General features: G+C 45.0%; 1 long non-coding RNA gene across 5 annotated transcripts; it reads right to left on the bottom strand.

Annotated features, from left to right (window-relative positions):
* Positions 1-475: 475 nt before the first annotated feature.
* LOC115895519 lies at positions 476-23,557 on the bottom strand. 5 transcript variants are annotated; one of them, XR_004055722.1, is made up of 5 exons: positions 23,315-23,517; positions 18,538-18,731; positions 18,202-18,387; positions 8,851-8,939; positions 476-667 (listed from the first exon to the last, which is right to left on the bottom strand). It is a non-coding gene; the product is annotated as an uncharacterized LOC115895519 (long non-coding RNA). The 5 variants fall into 5 exon arrangements; XR_004055724.1 differs by lacking the exons at positions 476-667; positions 8,851-8,939 and adding exons at positions 13,561-13,617; positions 17,155-17,222; XR_004055723.1 differs by lacking the exons at positions 476-667; positions 8,851-8,939 and adding an exon at positions 13,487-13,617 and having other exon boundaries at positions 23,474-23,557.

The following is a 23,557-nucleotide window of genomic DNA, read 5'->3' as shown; positions in this document are numbered from 1 at the left end:
GAAATGTGTCCTCTTGCTGGCTAGGCATCAAAGAATGAATATTTCTCTTGTCACCATTGCCTCATCTTCCAGAGAAAACTCTTCACTTCTGGAGGAAGCCAATTTCTCTTTCATCTGGAACCTTTTATCTCTAATAACATTATCTCTATAGTTTTAACTCGAGAAAGGTCTCCGTTTGAGTCCTCAGTTGGAGCCCTGAGGAAGCAGGTTCCAAGAACAAAGGAGAGATTGCTCTTTCTCTGGTCTTCTCTGCTCAAACAACAGCAAGCTATTTTCTGGACACTAAAGTGGGCATGTCCAGTGGTGCATGACCTGACAGAGAGATGCAGGGACTCAAAACCACATTTGTTGTGTCAAGGTACATTTATGAGTACAAGGAAGAGTCACGTTCCAGGAGAGGACAGGCTGCAGAGGAGCTTCAACCAATAGATGGGGCTTAGCTGGGGCCACAGGGATGTCAGCAGGGAAGCCTCGGAGCACCATAGCAGCATAGAAGGCCTTGGACTGCAGAATTCAGCAGGACTAGGGGCTAAATGTGTGATGAAGTTGGAAAGGCGAACACAACAGCAATTGAAGTAGATTCCAAGAACAAAAAATGATTCGCCGGAAATACGCCAGGACACAGGCAGCTAAAGCCAACAGCAGGGTGGATTTGCAAGATGGGGACCTGAGAATCCAAAGGGATCGAAAAATCAAATATAGCCAGGCATGGTGGCTCATGCCTGTAATCCCAACACTTTGGGAGGCCAAGGAGGGTGGATCACTTGAGCTTAGGAGTTCAAGGCCAGCCTGGGCAACATGGCAAGATCCCATCTCTACACAACGCAACAATTAGCCAGGCGTGGTGATGTGTACCTGTAGTCATAGCTACTCAGGAGGCTAAGGTGGGAGGATCACTTGGGCCTGGGAGGTTGAGGCTGCAGTGAGTCATGATTATGCCTCTGCACTGGAGCCTGGGTGGCAGAGTGAGACCTTGCCTCAAAAATAATAGTAACAAAACAGAAAAACCAAACATCAAATAATGCAAAGATATATGGGCTTGGGGCTATCCATGGATTTAAGGGGTGAGGTGCAATGTCAGAAAGAGGCACAGGCACTGGGGTTCTTTAGTCTGGAGAAGAGGTAGTAGCTGTTATGTAAATCATAAGCTCCTGGAAGGCAGAGAGTACAGAGCTGATGTCTTAAGTAGTAGGTAATAAATGGATATTGGTTGATTGATTGCTTATTTAAGTAAGCCCTTCAAGGGGAGATTCTCTTAACTGCTACCTCATACCTCAGAATGGCTTTGATTTTCTCATTTCTCTCTTTTTTTCCCCTGGCAGCTGTTATTGCCTCAGCAAGCTAAAGCTGTTGCTATTTCAGCATCATTGCTAAGAAGGGCATTGAAGCATCTTTATGTCAGGCTGAGCTCACTCATCCAGATTAATTCCCTAGATGTCCGGCATAATTGCTGGTAAAGTCACCTTTTGGTCCGAACAAGAAGCAGATAACTCACTTTATCTGTAAGCTTTTTATCTTGTTGACAAACCAAAATTCTTATCCATTTCAATTTCTTCGGCAATTTAAGCAATTGCTAGCAGAAGAAATGTGGACTTTGGAAGGACACATTAGGCCTGCACTTTGCTCCTCGCTATCATGTGAATGCCTCAACGTCCTGGCCATTTCCGATTCGGTTCTGGGGGGATTACAGAAACAACATGATTACTGTGCTCTCTAAGCCTCTCACTGGTTTTAAGGAGGTGGCTGATTTCTACTTTTATTTATAGAAACTTCGAGAATGATCTCCAAAGCTCAAGAGTTCAAGAAGCTATTGAGAATCTTAGTGATTGAGAAGACATTTGGGTTCATCTAAACCAGGGGTCCCCAACCCCCAGGCCATGGACCAGTACTGGTCCGTGGCCTGGAAGAAACGGGGCCACAGAGGAGTGAGTGGTAGGTGAGCAAGCATGACTGCCTGAGCTCCGCCTCCTGTCAGATCAGTGGTGGCATTAGATCCTCATAGGAGTGCGAACCCTATTGTGAACTGGGAAGGATCTAGATTGCATGCTCCTTATGAGAACCTAATGCCTGATGATCTCAGGTAGGATCAGTTTCATCTGGAATCCATCACCCCCAACCAGCGCGTCCATGGAAAAATTATCTTCCACAAAACCGGTCCCTGGTCCCAAAAGGGTTGGAGACTGCTGATCTAAACCCCTTCTGTGTCAGTGTGGCTTGCCTAAGGTTCTTTGACTAAGCAGCATGTTGGTGCTTTGAACCGAGCAACTGAGAATCTACTATGTCATGCCTTCGCATCGACAGAAGCACTTGCAGTGGATCCAGATATTTAAAATGAATGTAAAAAAGAGGGATTAAAAATGCAGTACAAATGCAATGAAAACAAAAAATGTAAAAATAAAGAAAAGTCCTTTTTTTATTTTTATTTGTTGAGATAGAGTCTTTCTCTGTCATCCAGGCTGAAGTGGACTGGCACAATCACAGCTCCCTGCAGCCTCAACCTCCTGGGCTCAAGCAATCCTCCCACCTAAGCCTCCTGAGGAGCTGGGGATTACAGGCACGAGCCACCACGCCAGGCATGAAAAAACGTCTTAAACAACAACAACAAAATAATGCATGTAGTATTTGCTCTCTAGACCAGGTAATCATTCTGCTAAACATGTTGAAACATGTTGATGTGTCCAAAGGACAAAACCTTCTCAAACTGTCGAAACATGTGTTTCTTGAAAGGTTCATTACATTCCTTCTTCTATGCAAAAATGACAGTTATCATCTTTTTCTGAGCAAATAATGACAACCCCTAGCACCCAACACTATGAAAAATTCAGGTATATTAAGGTTAGCCCTTCATCTGTCTCTGTTTTTATCCCCTAAAACAAAGGAAAATTACAGGCACAGTGCTGACAATGGAAATATGGGCTTTTTCCCCCTTTGGTCTTTTTGTTGCTAGGGTGTAAGTCCATGTGTGTCGTAAAACTCTCCCATCTGGCTGGTTTTTGAAAGTTCTCTGGGTCCCAGTTCTTCCAGCTGAGCAATTAATTCTAACACTTGAGAGCTGCTGAAATGAAGGAGATTTCAGAGAGAATAGCTCATGACCTTATGCCTTTGTGTGTTTTACTGAGAACTGACCTCCTGCATTACTGGGAAAGAAAAATCTATTAAAATCTCTTGGGTGAATACTTCAGCAGGCTGATTTCATTTTGAAGTGAATCATTTGGTGCATTTTAGAAGGCATGATAAATGATGTAATCTCAAATATTAATATAAACCCTAGATAACATGCTTTTTACTCAGAGTTTTATTACAATATTGTAAGAATTCCATTAGGCCACATCTACACCATTTGAAATCTGGTGAGATGCAAGGGTGGGGTAGCAACACTGCTTGATACTGTCAAATCTCCAAAACTAGAAAGTATCTATAAATTAACCTGACAATAACAAACCCACACAAAGTTATGGGAGAAAAGTTCTAATAAAGGGTATAAAAGAACAACTAAGTAAACAGAGATATATATCATGTCTAATGATGGGCAAACTTAGCACCAAATAGATGTTAATGCTCCCTAAATTGATGTCTAAGTCAATGCCATTTTAATCAAAATCTCAAGATGATCTGTAAATTGGAAAAATTAATTCTAAAATGTATAAAGAAAAGTCCACAAATAGCCAAGGGAATTCTGAGAAACAAAAGCAAAGGACTAGCTCTATTAGACAGTAACCCACATTACAAAGCATAAACATATGGCAAGATAATGTGCTAATGGGCAGAACAGGAAGTTTAGAAATAGAATCACGTAGGTGGGAGTGGTGGCTCATGCCCATAATTCCAGCACTTTGGGAGGCCGAGGCAGGTGGATCACTTGAGGTCAGGAGTTTGAGACCAGCTTGGTCAACATGGCAAAACCCCATCTCTACTAAAAACACAAAAATTAGCTGGGCATGGTGGCGGGCACCTGTAATCCCAGCTACTCAGGAGGCTGAGGCAGGAGGATCGCTTTGAACCTGGGAGGTGGAGGTTGCAGTGACCCAAGATCCTGTCACTGCACTCCTGGGTGACAGAGTGAGACTGTTTCAAAAAAAAAAACACAAAAACAAACAAACAAACAAAAAAACCACCTTCACCACCAAAAAAAAGAGAAACAGAATCACATGTACATGGAGAATTGACGTATGATAGAGGTGGCATCACAGATCAGAGGGGGAAAGGCAGGTACAATAAATATATCTCAGGAATTGTCGCTCACTCTGCAGAAAAACAAATAGATTTAAATAAAATTTAAATTTAAATTTATTTTAGAGACGGAGCCTCGCTCTGTCACCCAGGCTGGAGTGCAGTGGCATGATCTTGGCTCACTGCAATCTCTGCCTCCTAGGTTCAAGCGATTCTGCTTACTCAGCCTCCTAAGTAGCTGGGATTACAGGTGGCCGTCACCACATCTGGCTAATTTTTGTATTTTTCGTAGAGCTGGGGTTTCACCATGTTGGCCAGGCTGGTCTCAAACTCCTGACCTCAGGTGATCAACCTGCCTTGGGCTTCCAAAGTGCTGGGATTACAAGCATGAGCCACTGCGCCTAGCTGAAATTTATTTAAACAATATATGATAATGTATAATTATATTGATACATAACAAATATATTAATATTTACTGACTATAAAGATTTAAATAATTTATTTCAATGAATTAAAAAATCACAACAATATATAAAAAAAGAAATGCCAAATAGTTTTAAGACTATAAAACTACTAATAGGAAATCTAGAAGAACTGTCTTTTTTTTTTTTTTTAAGACAGAGTCTTGCTGTGTTGCCCAGGGAGGAATGCAGTGGTGTGATCATAGCTCATTGCAGCCTTGACCTCCTGGGCTCCAGTGATCCTTCTGGCACAGTCTCCCTAGTAGCTGGGACTACAGGCATGAGCCACCACACCCAGTTAATTGTCTTTTAGAGACAGGGCCTCACTATGATGCCCAGAGTGGTCTTGAACTCCCGATGTCAAGTGATTCTCCCACCTCAGCTTCCCAAAGTGTTGGGATTACAGGCACGAGCCCCTGCACCCGGCTAGAAGAAACATCTTTATAAGCTTGGAGTGGTACTGTAGATTGAGAAAAATAACAATTGCACTGGCAGCTTCTCCCAAAAGGAGGTGGGGGATGTGGTCTGTTTTAGTCCATTGGGCTTAAACAAATGTGAAGAAGGAGAGGCTTGGAAAGCCCAGGTCCACCAGGCTTGCCCTCTCCTGCTGCTGGAAACCCGGAGCCACCATGGGCAGAACCCTGGGCTGCCCTGTTGGAGGGTGAAAGGCCGTGTGGAGTAAGAGGCCCAGCCGTCCCAGCTGGGGCCATGATGTAAGTGAGACCCCCAGATCATCCAGCCCCCACCCATCAGGCCCCGTTCAGAAGAAGCAATCAATCCCACAGCAATGAATCATTGTTGGCTTAAGTCACTATGCTTTGGTGTGGTTTGTTACATAGCAAAAGCTAACTGATTCAAGCAGGGCACAAAAAGTGTAAATCTCAAAGGAAAAATTAATGAATTTAACAACATCAAAAGTAAACACCCTAGATGAAAGGTAATAGACAGGAGATGGGCTGGAAGAAAATATTTTGCAGAACCAGCACCGAGGATTAAAATGTAAAAAATCTAAGGACAATTGCAATTGCAAGAAAAAAATTTGAAGTAGGCAAAAAAAGCATGAATAAGAAATGCAGAGAAGTAAAACTGGAGTAGTTAATAAATAGGCGAAGAACTCATTAGTAATCAAAACAATACAGATTATGTTAACATTGAGCTGTTCCCTTACAAGCTATTAGAATGGCAAGAAATAAAAAGTTGTATAATATCAAGTGCTGACAGGGACATGGGGAAATGAAACTCCTCATTACACTACAGATGGGCAGGAGTCACCTTCTGTTGTCATTTGTGAAGGTCAGTTGGGAAGCATTTTGTGAAAACATGCACATATGTATACTCTCATGTGATCCAGCAGTGCAGTTCCTAGGTGATATCCCAGGAGAATCTTTCTGACAGACGCACAAAGAGATTTAGGCCAGTTTGCAGTAGCATCATCTGCCACTGTAAGCTAACCTTTAGTGGCGGAGTGGATAAGGAAAATGTGGTACATTCATAGGATGGGAAAACCAGAAGGCAGCCAGGGCAGTAAATAAGATTTACTTCTATCAACATGGCTAGATCTCAAAAACACGTTGAATGAAGAAAATCAGTAGAATGAGATGTCTAGCACAATGCCTACTGGTAAATTAAAGTCTATATTATATAGATGATGTTATGTATATGAAGGTATAGAAGGTAAGTTGGAAGAACACACATTAAAACATAGGTACTGGCCGGATGCAGTGGTTCACACCTATAATCCCAGCACTTTGGTAGGCTGAGGCAGGAGGACTGCTTGAAGGCAGGAGGATTGCTTGAGGCCAAGGGCTCAAGACCAGCCTGGATGATATGGTGAGACTCCATCTCTAAAAAAAAAATTTAAAAATCAGCTGGGGGTGGTGGTATGTGCCTGTGGTCCCAGCTCCTCAGGAGGAGAAGGAGGAGGATCACTTAAGCCCAGGAGGCTGAGATTGCAGTGAGCTGTGATCACACCACCGCACTCCAGCCTGGGTGACAGAGCAAGACCCTGTCTCAAAAAAAAAAAAAAAAAAAGAAGTAAACTAAAACCTGGGTACTCATGGGAAGAGAGTGAGATTGGGCATGGGTCATTAAAAGACTATAACGAAACCAAATCAGAACATTTGTTTCATCAGTGTACCTACTGCTTATGATGACTGCATGAGTTTTACGGATAGAGCCGTGATATGGAAAACCAAGTAGAAAAAATATAAACAAAAAGGAAGAGCCTCCTCTATGTAAAAAGGACACAAAATACAGTGACTTCCCCCAATTTTGGCAACGTTCTGCTGGTGTCACTAATATCACTATTAACCTGTAACTCTAAATGGATACGCAGCGGAAACCAAAACAAGACAAAAGGCACTGTTCTCCTTCTTAAAGGAAGAATCCATGTGGGGAAACACCCCAGGCTTGTTGTTTAAATCATGTAATGAAAGACATCGTATTAAACCCTTTACTGGTTTCTACATTGCATCCTGCTCTATGGCCTTGCTGCTTTTTAACAACCACTTGTTTAAAGATAAAATCAGTATCTATTCAGGGCTTCATACAATTATACCTCTTTTGAGCATAATTTATTTCATCTACTTTATATCCAAGGGTGAAACTAAAACTATTTTATATTCTTACCTGAAAAAACCACTCATGCAAGAATCAAGGTGTTGTTCTCTGAGTTTAGGATTTTTCCTGGCCCCAGTTCTGTTACTCTGGTTACCACCAGCTAAGCTTTTCATAGCCATTTGAGTTTGTGAACACACAGAGTAACCCGGATGAGACTCTGGGTGCAAGTGTGGCAGGCTGGGGTGGGAACTGTGTCAGCACAGGGATAGAGAGAAGTCAAGGAACTTCTGTGGGGAGATGATGAGATCACCCAGAGTTTACACTGTCAGCATCTGACCTCAGAGTTGGTGGCCCGGGATCAGGGATGAGTCACAAATTAAGAATAGCATAGTGGAGGCCGGGCATGGTGGCTCACGCCTGTAATCCCAGCACTTTGGGAGGCTGAAGCGGGTGATCACCTGAGGTCGGGAGTTTGAGACCAGCCTGACCAACATGGTGAAACCCTGTCTCTACTAAAAATACAAAAATTAGCCAGGCATGGTGGCGCATGCCTGTAATGCCAGCTACCCAGGAGGCTGAGGCAAGAGAATCGCTTGAAGCCGGGAGGCAGAGGTTGCCGTGAGCCAAGATTGCACCGTTGCACTCCAGCCTGGGTCATGGTGAGCCGAGATGGCGCCATTGCACTCCAGCCTGAGCAACAAAAGTGAAACTCAGTCTCAAAAAAAAAAAAAAAAAAAAAAAAAAAAAAAAAAAAAAAAAAAAGAATAGCACAGTGGAAAGAGATGCTCAGGTTTGGTGTAGCAGGGGCTCAATTTCCAACAAAGGAAATGGTTTATATATGGTTTATATGAAAGGGAAAAATCCCTAAAACAATAAGAACCCATCGCCAACCTCAAAGCCTATCGATTGGAAACAACTGTTCACCAGATGGCTCAGCTTAATTGCCCAGAATGTGGGACAATTTCATGAAGGAAAACAAGCTGATTTCAAAAATTAGAAATAACTCAATTAACTAGGATTTCCTTTTAGTTTGGTTTGCTTTGCTTTACTTTATACTCCATAAGGTCCAATGTCTGTAATGCAAGAATCCTAAATGAGTAAAGTTGGATGCCAAGTTAAATACTAAGAAGACCTGGGGAGGAGCCGGGTGCAGTGGCTCATGCCTGTAATTACAGCACTTTGAGAGGCCAAACCAGGTGGATCATTTGACTTCAGGAGTTTGAGGCTAGCCTGGCCAGCATGGCAAAACCTGGTCTCTACTAAAAATACAAAAATTAGCCAGGCATAGTGGCATGTGCCTGTAGTCCCAGCTACTCGGGAGGCTAAGGCAGGAGAATTGCTTGAAGCCAGGAGGCGGAGGTTGCACTGAGCCGAGATCACATCATTGCACTCCAGCCTGGGTGACAGAACAAGACTCTGTCAAAAAAAAAAAAAAAAAAAAGAAAGAAAAGAAAAGAAAAGAAAAAAACAAAAACCTCAGGAAATCTCAGAATGATGAGTGGGAAGAAAAGTGGGGTGGGCTAGTCTGTTGGAGTAGTAGGCTTACAGGGAATTTTTCTCCTTGTTTTAAATTTTTAATATTGCTGTTATTAAGTTGAGCAATAAATAATCTCTTCTAAATGTAAGCATTCCTTAGGGAAAAACAAACAAACATGCTAACCTTTCCTCTCCATCACGCTGTGGGGAAGCTTCACGGGTTCCGGGAGACTATAATCAAACCACTTTTTTCTTGCTCCTCATAAAGTTTAACTAGGGGCAAAAGAGGACAAGAAAAATAATCAGAGCCATAATTGGTGGGTAGGTGGAAACAGAGTCCTAGGGTTGGAAGGAATCTTGGAAATATGTTTTGCCCACCCCCTCAGTTCTTGGGCCACACCTAAACTCTTAAAGCCCTCAGGAATTTACTGTGCTGAGGACCGCCAAGGACAATACCTAATCTGTCTTAGAAACTCATTCTAGCGTCTAAGAATACTTACTGGCAGGAAATTTAACTTTGTGAGTAAATTCGGGCTCCACTCCCATCCATTTCCTCTGGCTTTGATTTCGGGTGGAGATGGACCGCAGCTGGACACACATCCAAGCACACCCAGCAAACACACGTGAAGGTTGTTTCCAAAATAGCCCCCTCCCGTCCTCACCTCAGCTTTCTCTGCTCAGGGTTAAATGATCCCAGCCCCTGTATGGGTTAAATGATCCCAGAAATCTCTCCTGATCGGTTTCATTATCTGAACTTAGACCTACCTGTGCCTAACCTTCGACCAACAGTCTAGTAGGGGGTTCACCACTGGCTCTAGGGTGATCAATGGTGCCAGCTTGCCAGAGGTTGCCCAGGTTGTGGAACTTTTAGTGCTAAAACCGGGAAAGTCCCAGGCAAACTGTGATGAGTTGGCCTAGCTGGCTGTCTCTGGGGAAAAAAATGCAACCACCAGAGGAATGGTCTTCACTGCTAAAATGGAATGTTTTAATTAATGAAGGACGTGTCATGAATGTGGAGACAGAACCATCTGAAAAGCCGCTGTGGTTTGAAGATTCCTCCAAAACTCATGTTGAGATATAAGTGCCATCGTAACAGTATTAAGAGGTGGAGCCTCTAGAGAGGTGATTTGATCATGAGTGGATTAATGCTATTATTGAGGGAATGGTAAGTTATCACCTGAGTTGGTTCCTGATTAAAAGGATGAGTTTGGCTGGGTACAGTGGCTCACGCCTATAATCCCAGCACTTTGTGAGGCCAAGGCAGGAGGATCACTTGAGGTCAGGAGTTCAAGACCAGCCTGGCAAACATGGTGAAACCACGCCTCTACTAAAAATACAAAAATTAGCCGGATATGGTGGCGGGCACCTATAATCCCAGCTACTTTGGAGGCTGAGGCAGGAGAATTGCTCAAACCTGGGAAGCGGAGGTTGCAGTGAGCCAAGATTGTGTCCACTGCACTCCAGCCTGGGCAACAGAATGAGACTCCATCTCAAAACAAAACAAAAAAAAAAAAAAGAATGAGTTTGGTCCAATTTGAACTCTTTGTCTTGGGTGCTCACTTGTTCTTCTGCCATGTGATGATGCAGCAAGAAGGCCCTTGCTAGATGCCAGTGCCATGCTTTTGGACTTCCCAGCCTCCAGAAATGTGAGAATAAATTTCATTTATTTATAATTTACCCAATCTCCAGTATTTTGTTTTACTAAAAACAAGTAACAGAAAACAGACTAGGAAAGGGCCACGTTTGTTGTCCTATCTCAGCACAAACCCCTGTCTGGAGGGGACGAACACGATGTCTGCTCCACTGCACACAGCCTGTACCTGTCCCCCACCACTGTCACCTGGGTGCATGGGCAGCCCTGGGGATGCAACACTTATGGCTCGAAAAAATAATCAGGTGCAAAACCAGAAACAAATCTAAAGTGTGTGAGGGGGAGGAGAAACAGGACATGAAAAGGGGAGGGGGGAAAATGCCACAAACAAGAGAAAATAGCCTAACAGGCTGAAGCAAAAGCAAGAGGGAGAATACAGTTAGAAACATACCCAATGAGAGGAAGAAATTGGTGAAGGAACAAAAAACATGAGAAGGAAGAACATGAGAGGCACGAAGAAAAGTCTGTGACGGTAAGAGAAGTAGAAGATACACCTGCCATGCTCGCGCCCTTGGACCACCAGGCAGAATCACTGAGCCATTGCCCAGCCCACCCCTCTTTGTATTTTCTCACGCCCTTTCGAATGGTTCCAGGACCCTTGGATTTCATGGTCCAGGAATAAAAAAGTAAAGACTAACATAAAGCTGCAAAGAACATGAAACTTAAAAATATCTTCTACTATGATCATTACTTCTAAAAGCAAAGGACATTGTACATCTTCAGAGGAAAGAGCGTTGCTTCCCAAGAAAGAAGACTGTCCATGGCCACTAAATGCCACCCTGCACACACAACATTCTGCTCACTTCTCCCGTTTGTCAAGGAATGCTGAAAACTTTGTCACAGACTGGTGCCAGGTCTTACCCTAGCATTTGAGAGGCACTGCTTTAGGGAACCTGAGAGTTTAGCCACACAGTTCTGTAGAGAAATGGTGGCAAGCTAACATTTGTCGAGCACTGACCATTGCCTGCCCCTGTACACAGTCATTATCTCCTAAAATCACCTCAATAACCCAGTTCTAATTAGTCCTCCTATTTCAAATAAGGAAATCGAGGCTCAGAGATGTTGAGAATCACGCCCATAGTCAAGTGGCAGAGGAAGGTTTTAATCCAAGTCACTTGACTTCAGGGCCAACCTTTTTTTTATTTTTATTTTTTATTTTTTTTGAAAAAAGTCTCACTCTGTCACCCAGGCTGGAGTTCAGTGGCAAGATCTCGGCTCCCTGCAACCTCCGACTCCCAGGTTCAAGCAATTCTCATGCCTCAGCCTCCGAAGTAGCTGGAATTACAGATGTGCACTACCACACCTGGCTGATTTTTGTATTATTTGTAGAGACGGGGTTTCAGCATGTTGGCCAGCCTGGTCTCAAACTCCTGGCCTCCAGTGATCCGCCTTGCCTCAGCCTCCCTAAGTGCTGGGATTACAGGTGTGAGCCACCATGCCTGGCCTCCAAACTTTTTTTTTTTTTTTTTTTTTTTTGAGACGGAGTCTTGCTCTGTCGCCCAAACTGGAGTGCAGTGGCTGGATCTCAGCTCACTGCAAGCTCCGCCTTTAGGGTTCACGCCATTCTCCTGCCTCAGCCTCCTGAGTAGCTGGGACTATAGGCGCCTGCCACCTCGCCCGGCTAGTTTTTTGTATTTTTTAGTAGAGACGGGGTTTCACCGGGTTAGCCAGGAGGGTCTCGATCTCCTGACCTTGTGATCCGCCCATCTCGGCCTCCCAAAATGCTGGGATTACAGGCTTGAGCCACCGCGCCCGGCCTCAAACTTTTTTTAAATTAAAATTTTTGGAGACAGGATTTTGCTCTGTTGCACAGGCTGGAGTGCAGTGGCATGATCACAGCTCTAAATCCTGAACTCAAGCAATCCTCGCCTCAGCCTCCTGAGTAGTTAGGACTACAGGCCTGTGCCACCATGCCCAGGTAATTTTTTTAATTTGTAGAGGCAGGGTCTTACTATTTTGCCCAGGCTGGCCTCAAACTCCTGGCTTCAACTGATTCTCCCCACTCAGCCTCCTAAAGTGCTGGGATTAGAGGTGTGAGCCATCACATCAGGCCCAAGCAAACATTTTAAACCACGATGCTGCACATTACAAAGCTGCTTCTTCACAGAAGGAGCCTCCTGGAGTTTCTGAACAGACTGAAAGGATTTCATAAACTCTACATCCGTTTTTTGTTTGTCTGTTTGGTTGTTTGAGACACAGTCTCATTCTGTTGCCCAGGCTGTAGTGTGGTGGTGTGATCACAGCTCACTGTAGTGTGGTGGTGTGATCATAGCTCACTGTAGTGTGGTGGTGTGATCATAGCTCACTGTAGTGTGGTGGTGTGATCACAGCTCACTGCAGCCTTGACCTCCTCGGGCTCCGGTGCCTCTCCCATCTGAGTAGCTGGGTCTGCAGGTACACGCCAGCATGCCTGACTAACTTTTGTATTTTCTGTAGAGATGGGGTTTTGTCATGCTGCCCAGGCTGGTCTCAAACTCCTGGTCTCAAGCAGTCCTCCCGGCCTGGCCTCCCAGAGTACTGAGATTACAGATGTGAGCCAACTCCCCCCACACTCTACATCAGTTTTGGGTGTGCCTCCTACTGAAAAAATGCAAGCATCTGACTAAGACAATCTTTCCTGAATCAGAAATGCTTAAGAGATTTAAACCCCGTGATGGCTGTGTCTCTTCTGGCCTCATCCCCAGCTGGGTTCCCTGCTGGGTCTGACGCCTCTGTCCTGGCACTGTGTCAGCTCCCCACTTTATATCCAGGGTGGGGGCCTGTTCTCTCAAGCTGCTATTCCTATCTGTGTTTGTTCAGAGGCTTCCTTCCTGGCTCTCTTTTTACTTTAAGATCTTCCCTTTTCAGCAACCTTTGCCTTGATGTCTAATTCCAGTTGTAACTTAAAATCAGAACCACAGAAAGATATGATCAGGTAGAAGTTGATTTCTTTTCTTTTCTTTCTTTCTTTTTTTTTTTTTTTTGAGACAGAGTTTCGCTCTTGTTGCCTAGGCTGGAGTGCAATGGCACGATCTTGCCTCACTGCAACCTCCACCTCCCGAGTTCAAGCAATTCTCCTGCCTCAGTCTCCCAAGTAATTGGGATTACAGGCATGTGCCACCACGCCGGGCTAATTTTGTGTTTTTAGTAGAGACAAGGTTTCTCCATGTTGGTCAGGCTGGACTCAAACTCCCGACCTCAGGTGATCTGCCCGCCTCAGCCACCCGAAGTGCAGGGATTACAGGCGTGAGCCACCGTGCCCGGCGTAGAAGTTGATTTCTTATATTTCTTTACTGGAGACTTGGTTCTCGTAGGACAAATCTGTGGGAAAAAGTTGAAGCCTCCTAAATCATTCACAGAGGATTAAGTGACTGGCAAACGAGACATTGGTCTTTCCTCCTACTGAAACCAAGGTCTTATTAGTGTATTAATATTGTGTCTATTCACCACTTGCTAATTCTGTTTTACTAGAAATCTAATAGTGAGAGAAGCTTCCATTTATGACTCTTTTACAAGCTTGAGGGACACAGAGTCCCTATAGTTTAATGTGCTGTTATGTAGATGTGAACATCAGAATCATGGTTAGAAGGGAATTTAAAATGTTCCCCCAGCATCATTCCAGACAGATGAGAAGGCATCCTTTAAAAATTCTCCAGAGAAGAATCTTCCATAGTCAACTATTTTAGCTCAACCCAGTGTTTAATAATCCTTATTGCCAAGACATTTTTTTTCCCTTTAATGCAATCCTTTCTGCTGTAGTTTAAATCCATTTCTTACAGGCACTGTTTGTTAGTGGAGCTGAAGACACCATCATCCATGTTAGTTTTTAATGCAGACCTCTTATCTGCAGAAGAAAATTCTTTAATCTTTTCCCACTTCCCAACCCTTAGAAATGAACCTTTCAGCCAGGCGTGTTGGCTTACAACTGTTATCCCAGCACTTTGGGAGGCCAAGGTGGGTGGATCACCAGAGGTCAGGAGTTTGAGACCAGCCTGGTCAATATGGTGAAACCCCGCCTCTACTAAAAATACCAAAAAAAAAAAAAAAAAAAAAAAAAAAAAAAAAAAAAAAAAAATTTAGCTTGATGTGGTGGCAGGCAGCTGTAATCCCAGCTACTCGGGAGGCTGAGGCAGGAGAATTGCTTGAACCTGGCAGGTGGAGGTTGCAGTGTGCCAAGATCATGCCATTGCACTCCAGCCTGGGCAACAAGAGCAAAACTCCAACTCAAACAAAAACAAAAACAACTAACCTTTCCATCCTCTTTTGTACAGCCCAAGAATTTAGAAAGGACATCAAATATATCTGTGTTAGTAATTCTCAGATCAGGTGCTTCAGAATCACCTGAGAATCGATGCAATGAGCAAGTCACCCTCCCCAGGTATGCCCCAGCTGAATCTTTGTGGGTGCCACTCCAGAATGGAGTTTAACAATCCCAGGTCATCCTGATATTGATGTTGTTTAGATAGGCATCTGGGAACCCTTGACCCAGTCTAGTTTGTTCTCAGATTTGCTTATGACCTGCAAACGGACTACTTCCCACAATAGCCCACTCACCACATCCCTAAGAACAGCTTGCTCATGGCCACAGCCCTTCCAACAGAAGAAAGTGATTCCTCTTACTAAGCCAAAATTTGCCTCCTTGAAGTTTCTTTTTCTTTTTCTTTTTTGAGATGGAGTCTCACTCCATCACCAAGGCTGGAGTGTAGTGATGTGATCTTGGCTCACTGCAACCTCTACCTCCGGGGTTCAAGCAATTCTTCTGCCTCAGCCTCCCGAGTAGCTGGGATTACAGGCACGCACCTCCATGCCCGGCTAATTTTTGTATTTTAGTAGAGACGGGGTTTCACCATGTTGGCCAGGCTGGTCTTGAACTCCTGACTTCATGTGATCTGCCCGCCTCGGCTTCCCAAAGTGCTGGGATTGCAGGCGTGAGCTACTGTGCGGCCCCTTCCTTGAAGTTTCTATCATTTATATTAGATGTGGCCTCCAGTACCAGAGTATTTCTAATTCTCTTCATTAACTTTTCCAACCCCAAAAATATACAAATCACATTTTTAGGCCAATGTGGAAAAAAAAAAAAAAAAAGAATAGGCCAGGTTTGACTGGCTCACACCTGTAGTCCCAGCACTTTGGGAGACTAAGGCAGAAAGATTACTTGAGCCCAGGCATTGGAGATCAGCCAGGCGTGGCGGTGCACACCTGCAGTCCCAGCTACTCAGGAGGCTGACGTGAGAGGATCACTTGAGCCTGGGAAATCAAGACTGCAGTGAGCCATGATTGTGCTACGGCACTCCAGCCTGGGCAACAGAGCCAGCCCTGGTCACATACATGGTGAAACTTCCCATCCATTGTCCAAAAGCTCTTGCTTACCATCAGTATATCAATGAAAAGAGTTGTCAAATATCTAACTCAGTGGTTCTCAAACTTGAGTGTGAATCAGAACCACCCAAAGGGTTTGTTGAAACGCAGATTGCCGGGTTCCACCCCCAGAGTATCTGATTCAGTAGGTCAGGGTGGGGCCTGAGGTTTGGTTTTCTAATTAGTACCCAGGTGATGCTGTGGCTGGTGGTCCACAGACCACACTTTGAGAACCACTGGGCTAATGAATGCATGCTTAGGGCAGCATTTATCAGCCTATGGAATGAGTACCTGCTGTATCAGAATCTGGGGCAGAGGCGGACTTTAAAAATAACACATTTTTATAGGGCTTAGGAATCTGGAATTACAGCAAACATTGCAGGTAAATCCTCTTATGGAAATTTGAGAACCCCTTGAGTATGGTTTTCATAGTTTAAAGAGATGTGGATAGGCCAGCGGTTCTCAAAGTGTGGTGTCCAAATGACAACATCAGCATCACCTGGGAACTTGTAAGAAAGGCAAATGCATCTTTTCTGAACTATTTTATGTTAAAAAAAAAAAAAAAAAGAACGAAAGAAAGAAAAAAGAAATGCAATCCATGTTTTCACAAGCCCTCTCAGTACTGTGAGGCATGCTGACCTTTGGGAGCCACCGGCACAGGCGAAGCTCAGAGAAGTGCCATCCCTTCATTATTTCCCCTGCATCTGCTTCTTCCTAGTTTGGTTTTGTATTTTTCACTAGAGAACATGTTAATTTATCTTTTGCCATTTCCTAAACTTTGAGGAGCTGCTATGCTAGCTGGGGAAGCCGGCTTCCCTACAGAAAGGTTCTGAGTTTGCAGGAAACAAACCTGATTTTTTGTTTTTTTTTTTTTCCTAACTCTGGTAAAATATCCGTAACATAAAAGCTACCATTTTAACCATGTTAAGTGTACAGTTATGTGGCGCTAAGTACATTCATTTCCTTGTGCAATTATCTCCATTATGCATTATCTTCCCAAACTGAAACTGTGTAGCCATTCAACAGTAACTCCCTATTGAGTTCTGTATGCTAACGGCATTCACCTGGTTGTGCAACCCATCTCCAGAATTCTTATCGTCTTGTAAACCTGCAACTCTGTGCCCGTTAAACCAGTCCCCTTTCCCTCTCCACCCAGCCCCTGGCAACCCCCATTCTGCTGTCTATCACTATATATTATAAATTCACTACTTTGGATGCCTCATAGAAGTGGAATCACGCAGTATTTGTCCTTTTATTTCACTTAGCATAATGTCTTTAAGGTTCATCCAAGTTGTTGCATGTGGGAGATTTCCCTTTCTTTGTAAAAATTTTAATTGTATTTCTATACTTTAGAATCCCCTTCTTTGTAAAGGCTGACTCACACTCTACTGTATGTATGGACCACGTTTTCTTTATCCGTTCATCCATCCATGGCATTGGCTTGTTTCTACCTTTTGACTATGGTGAATAATGCTGTTATGAACATGTGTGTACAAATACCTGAGGCTTCTGCTCAGCTTTCCTGGCTGAGTCCACTGAGGTTCCTTAGACACTGCCCCATCTCTTACCTGAGCCAAATATGGGGAAGATAAGAAATTGATTAATAATCTGGTAAAGTTTAGAATTAAGTCACAGCTAGGCACATTGGCCCATGCCTGTAATTCTAGCCTTGGAGAGGCTGAGGCAAGATGATAGTGCATGCTTATAATCCCAGCTACTCAGGAGGCTGAGGTGGGAGGGCCTTCAGGAGCCCAGGAGTTTGAGGCTGCAAACTTCAAACTTTTACAGGGCTTTGGGGAGGAAGTGCTGCACTCCAGCCTGGGTGACAGAGTGAGACCCTACCTCTAAAAAATAATGAAAATTTAAAAAATGAGAATTAAGTTACTAGTTCAGGTGTGGGTTCTGGACTGTAGATAAATGGTAAGTTTTTCTATCACCCCCAACTCCTCCTCCTGCAAACTGCCTCCTCAAAGTATATTGCACAGGAGGAGGTGCATGCATGTCTCATACAGTGCCAGGCTCCCAGCCCCTGGGACTCCGGCCAGCCAAGAGAAGAGCCTGGTCTATGCATTGAATAACTGAACCATAACTGGAGCCCAGGATCCCTTAGTGAAGACTAGGGGGTCCCAGAACATCTCTACCCGCTCGCCCAGTGTCCAGAACTGAGCTCTACCTAGCCCTTGCTGCTTACTCTGATGGTCCAAGCCAGTGCTCTCAGCATGAAGCCCTTCCTGCTGTCCCAAGGCCCAGCCTTTCAGAGTCATTCCTGACCCCTTTCCTGATCGTGCTGCCTTGCTTTTTCTGCTCCTGAGGGCCAGCTGGGGCTTTCCCATATAGAGACTTCGGGGGGACACTCTGGACTTCAGTTCATATTCCATGCCTCCATCCTTCAATAGCAGCGGCGCTCCTGCCTCGCCTGTCTTTGGCCTCTGGGAGCCGCGCTCAGAATTAGCACTGAGAGACCCCGGCCTGCGCCACTCTGCTGTGCATCGCGTCTGGAGCTCAGGTTGTGCAGGAAGTTGAGAAGAGGACAGAACACATACTCACTGGTTGATCTGCAGCTTCGTGGCCTTTGTGCCGGCAAGCCAGAGCTGTCCAAGCAGGCCTGCGGGGCGGCAGAGGAAACTGTGAGATGTAAAGTCTTCTAGACTCAGAAGGCGCTGGGTTGGGGCCAGATGTGAGTCAAGAGATGCGGAAGATGTTTCATATTCCCCTTGATTCGCACCAGCTGTCCTGGGAACCCACAAATGGGACTGATGATGGATGTTTATTTTCCAAAGGACACTTTCCTCATTTATCTTGAATTTGTCATTTAAATTCTTTGGAGGAGAATTAAAAACCCTACTGGATAATGAAAGACAATTCCTACCAAGTGAAACTTACCATTCTAGAAATGATTAGCCATCCTCTTCACCCTCACCTAACCATCTAGATGTTTTGGTCCAGTCGCCAAAGCTTGGATTTGAGCTCTAGGTTGAGGTTGCGATGGGCTCCTTGCGTACTGAAGACTGTGCCAGTTCAACAAGACTAACTCCCATCAGTCTTTCAGGCTACCCTGTCATAGTAGGAGGAGGAATCTGGAAGACAATGTTAGGTGCTGGGATCTCTGTTGAAGTCAGTGGAATGTGGAGAGTTTAGAATCAAAGCATTTACCAGAATTATTCTTCTGATACTCTAGAGGATTTGCTGTATGGATATGCAATTCTAGTGTGTCATTTATAAAAACATGTTTAGTATTTTCATCTTTATAATATTTATTGAGAGCTACGCATATATAGCACTGTGATGAAACTCTTTATATAACTGACACCTCTAGTTAATATCTTTCATTGGCCATGTGAGCTTCAATTTGTACACTGTGTGAAAGCAGTGAAATTTTTGACTTTCAAATACCATTCTTCAGTTGTCAGCAGGACAATAAAGTATTCAGAATTAGTTTGGTAGGCAGTACTTACTGGGCATATTATTGCCTTTTGCTTCTCTGTTGCTACATATAACACATTAAAGAAAATTGTATTTTTGGAACCCATTTTCACACACACACACACACACACACACAGCTTGGAAAAGAGAAAAGAGATGGAGCTATTTTAGGATCTGTATTTTCAAAGAATAGCAACTCTCTAAGTGACAAGAGAGCAAGTAGAACCAACTTTATAATTAAAGGATGATGTAGGTTGTAGAAAAGGGATGATACAGGTTTGGAATGATGAATAAGACAGTCCTTACTCTTAATAAGCTTGCGTTCTAGTGGAGTGTGGGAGACCAACATATCAAAATAGTAGTGACCACATGTCCCCAGTCCAGATTTGGGATACGTGGTCTCAAAAGAATGGGTGCACTTTCTGGGGACAACTAGACCACCTGTTTGAAAAGTTAGCAGATTTAGGACATGTAGTTGCTGTACTTAGAACAGAAGACGGGGTAAGAAAAGCTGTTCAGGAGGCATGTGTAGTTGCTACGCAGCTTTTGGGAGGAAGGGCTCGCAGCATCACAGTCTCCTTCAGGCTCCACGATGCAGCTAGTTCAGTGCCTACTTCTGGACTGTCTACCCTTTGCAGATACTAAACTAATGGTTGTTGTGCCATGCTCCAGAGCAGCTCCACACTTTCCTTTAAACCAGTCCCATGCGTGTGTGAGCTGGCCGTCTGGGCTTGGGTCTTGAAGAAACTTCCCTCTTTGGGTTCATACATGTGTGTGCAAGGAGGCTGTTGGGGTGAAGAGGCTCCGACACTTTAGGGTGGCATCAGGGGCACAGGCTCTCCCTTAAATTCAACTTCAGAAATACAGATTTAAAACAATTCTTTTGAGAAGTATTGCATATCTATGAAACTAAAAAAAAAAAAAAGGAGAAGAAAAAGAAAAGAAAGAAAAAAATCCATTTGGCATGAAGGGGACTGGATGTTCATCTATTGCTAGTGGTACTAACAATAGGTGTATTCTTTTTTTTTTTTTTTTTTTTTTTTGAGACAGAGTCTCACTCTGTCGCCCAGGCTGGAGTGCAGTGGTGTGCTTTTGGCTCACTGCAACCTCCAACCCTTGGGTTCAAGCAATTCTCATGCCTCAGCCTCCTGAGTAGCTGGGATTACAGGCATGTGCCACCATGCCTGGCTAATTTTGTATTTTTAGTAGAGATAGGGTTTCATCATGTTGGCCAGGCTGGTCTTGAACTCCTGATCTTAGGTGATCCACCCGCCTCAGCCTCCCAAAGTGCCGGGATTATAGGCATGAGCCACCATGCCTGGCTTGTATATTCTTATAGAAAAGGAATCTGGCACTACGTGAGAGGGCATCAAACACTTTAGACCCTTTGATCCAATAGTTTAACTTGGGAAAACGTACCTCAAAATGAAAACATAAAACATTGATTTTCTCTTCTACAAAAAAATCAATTGTAGCACTGTAAAATGAACAATGAGAAACAGCCAATACTCCACAATGCAAAAACATTAATGAATAAAATCTTTTTAGCCCCTAGATATTGTGAGAGTACACCAGTAAATGAGAATGTGTAGATGAAATATTTAGTGAAGAAAAGTAGAACATGAAGTTATATGTACATACTGATTACAGCTTTGTAAGCCAATGGATATACCAATATATATCCGAAGAGACTTTTTAGGAAAGGAACTGCTGTTTAGTGTTTATGAGATTTTTCTGTAAGTTGTTGGCATTGATTTTTTTTTTAGGAAGGAAGAGTGAGTATGGCAGGGGTGTTAGCTAAACTATTGAGTTCTGAATCTCACTGAGTTTTTTGTTGGTTTATGTTATTGAGAGGCATGGTGCAAGTAATTTGTGACTAAGAGTGAAAGGATAATATTTTAATATTTTAATAAACTAGAGGTGATTCAACGTTGTCTCTACAATGAAGTCACTACCACACGCTTGCATTTTGAGATGCTTTCTTTAGTGGCGGCAGAAGGGACAGAGCCCCTTGCCACCTTGTAGTTATTATTGGCTCCTTGTCCTGCGAGTGTGAATGTCAGCTGTCATTCACATGAGGGAAGTTAGAACTGACGAACTGTCGTGATGTGTATGACAGTCTTTTTCCCTATCATTCATACCATGCCACCTGATCTCTTCAGTCTCAGAAATAATTACATTTCCTCTTTCCTTCTCATGCGAAAGCCTGCCCACTGGAGTAGGCAGAAGAGTAGGTCCTTCCTACTCTCTCTCTTGCCAACAGGAAGGCTTCTCAGCTAAGATCCCCAAAGGAGAGGTGCCTAGGTGTTCTCTGCAGCTTCCCCATCTCAACGACCTCCTAGTTCTGACATCCAGTAAACGCTTTCCTTGAGCTCTCTGCAGCACTGCATGCTGGGACAACTCGTCTCCTTGAAACTTTCCTTGGGGTTATGCCCGACGCTAGCACTTAGGAGAAGCTTGTATAGATCAGGCAGAAAAGGGCTTCCCCTCCGCGGAAGGCTGGCGCTTCTGCACTCCCTCGGGGCCACCCTGATCCCATGCAGAGAACAGAGTAGAGAGGCAGGGCTCAACCCCCCATGGGGCTGCTTCCCTGCCAGTCTGCCTGGCATCCTAACTCCAGAAGGTGGCAGCAGGGAAGGAGACTTCTGACACCAGAAAGACCTGACAGCAAGAAGCCCGCAGAAACAGCCAGACCCAGCCAGACCCAGACCCAGAATTGAGAGTGGGTCTAGGAACCACTCCTCTGTGCACGTAAGCTGCAGCCAGGCCATTCGGAAGGAAGTGAGGACATTTCCCTCTGGAATCGCCTAGCTTCTGTCAACTCTGTGTGACATGGATGGAAGTACATCCCACTTGCCTTGCTAGCAAAACTCCCCACCTCTGCAGAGTCAGCTGCAGGAACGGAGGCAGCCAGGGTGGTGACGCAGGATGGAGGGCGGCCTCCCCCACCCCACAGAGGGCCACAGGAGCCAGTGGGCAGCAGATCTTTAGCCTGTAAAGGAGAAAGCAGCCAACCCGAGCCAGGTTGGGCCTCCCCAGCAACACCGTGGCTCGTGGTTCTGTCCTGCAGTCAGAGGCTGGTCCCTGACTTCCCTGGTTTTGTGTGATAACCTAAGTATGAACAGGCAGGCCCTGACTGCTGTGGACAGGGACACAGGGAGGCCCTGGCTGTCCTCCCCAAGTCCTGTGGCTGGTGGTGGCAGAGAAGCCGCTGACCCAAAGATTCCCCTGTTACAGCCCCTGGAGGGGTGAACACTCGCACTCTTGGTGCAACTCTCCCCGAAGGCTTGTCTGTTTTAATGAGGAGAGACTCCTTTCTGGGTTTCCCGTCTTCCTCCTTCACCTGCAGGAATGCGCTGCTCAGCTTTTCCCACGAAGCCCAGGTCTCTGTGGCTTTAGAGTTGGACGTGCCTTGGTCTCAAGGCACACCCAGGGCAGGAGACTGAGAAGGGGAGGTGGAGAGGGGTGTGTGTGCAGGCTGTGGTGGGGCGTGGGGTTCAGGACACAGCCTGACCCGATCCTGTTGCCGGGGCAGGAATACGAGCCCTGGCAGCGGCAGGCCCAGTGGGTCTTGAGGGGAACAACACCTGAGCCCCTCACAGGCCACTAATGGGCTCCTTGGAACTGAAGAAAGGGTAAGAAAGTCACTTCTCCCACGTGTGAACGTGCATGGACAGCAGCCTCAGAGCAGGGCGCTGGTGAGTGGCTTTCCTGCTCCCCTTCACCTGCAGATGGGAGCCTTTCCCAGCTGCTGGAGCGGGGAATCGGCTGCAGGTGGGCCCTGTCTGCAGGCTGCAGAGACGGTAGTGGAGGGACTGGGCTCCCTGCACTAAGGCAGCGGCTGCCCCTGTGACACTGATGGGTGGAAAAGGCTAGAGAATCCCCAGGTCTCAGGGCAGAGCCTGACTTGGGCAATTAGCCCATCCCCCCACACAGCCGGTTTCCACCTCCTCATTTTCTGTCTTTCTCTGCCTGTGACTTCTCTCCCCCGCATTCACGGCCTTATACCACCTTTCTAGGTCCTCTCCTGTTCTTTCTTTTTTGCTCCATGACCCTTTGCTCTTTCTCCCTCCTCCTCTTCTCTGATGCCGTCAGCTCCTGGTTCTAACTAAATAGAATGTGCTGCTTGTAGCCTAATGATATCCAGCCCCGGGGATTTGACAAAACACAAAACAGAAACAAACATCAGCCCGCCCAATCCCAAATCCCACCATCGCCACCCCACAGCTGTGCTCACGGACTACCACGGCGGCGAACAGCTGCCTCCGATCTGCTGTCGTTCCCTCTTTTCCAAATGACATCTTCCAATATCAAAGACACTGCCAGCTGTCAAAATAAGGCTTCATATTTTCACATATAGGACAATTACTGCTGAAAACAGATTATGCAAACATACAAACAAGTCAAGTGGAGGAAGGGGAGGCTGACGGGTTGCTTCCTCCAAATTCATCCTTTTTACAGAAGCAGGGACTGAAATGAC

Source organism: Rhinopithecus roxellana, chromosome 21 (genome assembly GCF_007565055.1).
Source record: "Rhinopithecus roxellana isolate Shanxi Qingling chromosome 21, ASM756505v1, whole genome shotgun sequence".
NCBI lineage: Eukaryota > Metazoa > Chordata > Mammalia > Primates > Cercopithecidae > Rhinopithecus > Rhinopithecus roxellana.
The sequence above is the reverse complement of the archived record's forward strand: the minus strand, read 5'-3'. Positions and strand labels throughout refer to the sequence as shown.